The 3979-nt window shown below is 32.3% G+C and overlaps 1 long non-coding RNA gene across 1 annotated transcript; it reads left to right on the top strand.

The window, feature by feature from the left end:
* Positions 1563-2801, top strand: LOC110269614. The gene is made up of 3 exons (XR_002358385.1): positions 1563-1708; positions 1806-1860; positions 1948-2801. It is a non-coding gene; the product is annotated as an uncharacterized LOC110269614 (long non-coding RNA).

Genomic DNA, 3979 nt, shown 5'->3' with positions numbered 1-3979 from the left:
TAGAACTGTCGTTTTAGCCATTTAACATGATTAAAACACGGATCCATCTGCCCTTATATACGTTTACAAAAATTGCCTTTTTAACATGGTAATTGTGGTAATTTTAAAAAGAGTTAAGTACGATTTTGGTTTTTAAGTTATTGGTCGAAAATTGTGAGAAGGGAGAAGGAAGAAGGGAAGAAGAAAAAGGGGGAAGGGAAGAAGAAGAAGAAGCTATCCATGATCCACCTCTACCTTCACTTTCGCCGTCACTTTCGTACGATTTTGGTCCCTAAAGTAAGGATGGTTTTAAAACCAAGTTAAATTTTATGGACGATTTTATATACAAAAAAATTTGGGACAAAAAAAATTTTCGACCTATACTTTAAAAACTAAAATTGTACTTAACCTTTTTAAAAACTATCTCATAATATACTAAAACGGTATCATAAGATAACAATATTTTTTGGAACTGTCGTAATAAAAAAAATACCATGTTAACCAAAACACTTTGTCGTGCCACTAACTTACCAACCCCAACATAGCGTCAGTACAATAATTCGTAATAAGGCTAAACGTAGTACTGTATCCTAAAAATAGCTAATTTTTACATATTAAATCATTCTAAGACACAATAAAGCATGATCAAAAGAGGTAACAGAGAGAAAAGAAAAGAAATGTCATCTTCAAAAGGATTGAAAGCTTCGTCTTGTTACAACGGGGACAAGAAGACCATAAAGTTTGCTATTTTTTTTTCTCTTTTTTTTTGCTTTACTTTAAATATGTATAGCTAGATTGAGGATGTAGATTAACTACCACGATGTTACATTGATATTTTTTTGAGAAAGTCTAAGGCCAGCATTTTTATTAAAATTTGGCTAACACTTAACTAATAAAAAAAAACTAGAAAAGTGAGTAATCCTACACTATTAGATGAAATCTCACACCATTAAAAACACCAATAATAACTAATTAATAGCTACAAATCATAAAACTTGTTGGCCCTAACACTCCTCTTTTTTCTTAATGCAAGTTTCTATTTCTATTAATTGAGTTTTACCATAATTTTTCCTTAATTGAAGATGTAAATTGTCTACAATTTAAGATTTATGAAAAATTCACATGTAAGCTTTTTCAAGTGATAAACACCATAGTTTAATTAACATTTATCTAGGGATATATAGATAATTTGATTGTGTGATTGTGTAATTTTTTTGAGTCTTACTAAAAAATTTTTTAGATGGAATTTGTCCAACAAATTAGAATATTTCATTTGCTTAAGAGAATTAACATATCAAGGAATTAAGTGTAAAATTCGAGAAATTAGTAAATAATTAGTCAATAAATTAATTATTAATCAAGATAATTAGAAATATGATTTTTATGGTTTAATATGATAGAGAAAATTAAAATAAGAATTTTGACACTAATTTTAAAAAATTTGACTCAAAATTAAGCCAAACAGACCGAACCGAATAAACCGGGCCTGTATTGGGCCCAAATCCCAAACCCACTTACTCCACCCTATATAAAACCATGCTTTCAGCCACTCCTCCCTTCAAGAATAGGGAATCATGCTGAAATGGGGGTATGGGGGAGCAAATAAGAACCTTAAACCCTTCCTTTGATTTCAATTTGCCATAACTTTCGATCCGGAGTTTCGATTGTCGCACCGTTTGCAACCACGCGTTCGTAGTGACGAGCTCTATCAAACTCAGTACCTTTCAGGGTGAGAAAATCATATTCTCAGTTTCTATTCTCTCTTCTTCAGTTTGAAAATGTTGAGATTTTGGGGTATTGAGATTTTGGTTAATTTGATGTTTTAGAATCAAACGGACTTGAGAAATTGGTAGGTTTTGGCTTAATTGAATCACATATACGGTAAGGATCACTAATCCTAGTTAATTCCTTGAATTTGTGTATTAAGTATTGAGTTTGTGTATGTATGTGTGATATATGTAAATTTAGGTGTATATATGTATATGTTGGAGCTTGAATTGTGAGTTTTGGAATTCGATGGAGTTTGGGTGACGTGCATTAGTGATTTTGGACCTTCTGGACTGTGTTTGGTGCTTTGGTGGCATGTCTTGGGTTATTCGGAAAATCGGCCAAGGTATTGTTTAGGTTTCCCATATTTAATATATAATGTTCTGTGAAAACTTAGGTTAGAGAATCATAGGATAAGATGGAATGATTATGTATGTTGAATGTTTAGTAATTATGATATCGATTGATGATGGGGATTAAACATGTGTTGGTGATTATGGTTATGGTGGGGATATAATGCCTCCTTGGTGTTTTAATATTGTTGATAAATTGGTGATATTGATTATATGTATGTATGATAACATGTTGGTGATTTTATTGTTGGAAATAAGAAGTTCAAGGTGTGAATTGGGTAAACATAGAAGTATAATGGTTTGTGATATGATAAGTGGTTAGTGGTGTTGTATAGGATTGCTATGAAGTGTGTTTGTACTGGATATATATATAAGTTATGGGGATTGAATGTAGTCATAATAAAATTGAGGTTTGAGCTTGGAAAAATTAGTTTTTGACCGAATTTTGGTGAGCCAAAACTTGGCTTCCGGACCTCCAAATAATTTCAAACTTATTTTGTATAAAAATTGGGTCCGTGAAATTTACACCGTTCGAAAAATGGATGAAAAATATTTTAAAACGAAAAAGTTATGCGCGTCGAAAGTTTGAGGTTTTAAATTGAAATTCTACAGATTTCAGACTTAGCCAAATTTTTGGCCAAATGTCCTTTCATGCGTACGCATACAGGGGACATACTGATAAACCCCAATTTTGTGATTTATCTTGTGCTTAATTTAGGGAATTTTATCAACTTATCTCACAATTATTCAATGAAATAGCATAGTTTTGTGAATTTCTCCTAATTTGTACTTAAGAGTGAAAACATGCTTTTTAGGCTTTTAAATAGCCAAATTTAATTCACTTCAATTCCATTCGATACCTTGATGTGTTTGTTGAGTGATTTCAGGTTCATAAGGCAAGTGTTGGATGGAATAAGTGAAGAGAAAAGCATGCAAGTGGAGAATTCATGAAGAAATGAGCATTTGGAGAATTTAGGGCCACGCATACGCGTGAGGAGAAAATTTGCCAGCGACGCACATGCGTTGGCCACGCGCACGCGTGACATTGGTCATGTGACCTCATTAAAGTGAATTTGCTGGTGGCAATTTCTGAGCTTTCTAGGCCCAGATCCAACTCATTTCTAAGGCTATTTGATGCAGAATTCAAGATGGGTCAAAGGGAAAGCAATTAGATTAGTTTAGGATCATGCTTTAGGTAGTTTCTAGAGAGAGAAGCTCCCTCTTCTCTCTAGAATTAGGTTAAAATTAGGTTAATTCCTCTTAAATCTAGGGTTTAATTCTTGTTTTCATCTAATTTTTCTTGTAATCTCTTGTTCCTACATCTTTGTTCTCTTAGTTTACATTGTTAATTTCTCTTTTATGCCTCTTTTATGTTGATGAACTCTTGTTGGATTTGGATCTCCTTTTAATGCAATTTAATATTTCTTTGTTTATTGTTGCTTTCTTTAGTTGCTATTGTTAATTTCTTACATTGGATAGTTGTATATTTAATATTCTTACAATTTTATGATGCTTTCCTTTTATGCCTTCCAAGTGTTTGACAAAATGCTTGGGTGGATGTTAGAGTAGATTTTTTAGCATTCTTGGCTCGGAAAGAGAAATTAGGCAATCTTGAGTCATTAATATCCAACTCATGTTAGTGATCTAGGGGTGTTAGTTAATATTGTTTCCATTGACTCTAATCTCTTGCTAATTCAATTAGTAAGTTGATTAGGACTTTTGGATTGAGATTAACTAGTCCTATTTGACTTTCTTCCTATGTTGAAGATAACATTGTACCTTCTTCCGATGTTGAAGATGACTTAATAAGATTAGCTCTTGTTAATCATCGTATGATAATTAATGACTAGGATAGAAAGCCTAGATTCTCAATCCTTGCC

Source organism: Arachis ipaensis, chromosome B03 (assembly GCF_000816755.2).
Source record: "Arachis ipaensis cultivar K30076 chromosome B03, Araip1.1, whole genome shotgun sequence".
In the NCBI taxonomy this organism is placed as follows: domain Eukaryota; kingdom Viridiplantae; phylum Streptophyta; class Magnoliopsida; order Fabales; family Fabaceae; genus Arachis; species Arachis ipaensis.
This window is presented reverse-complemented; position numbering and strand designations above follow the sequence as displayed.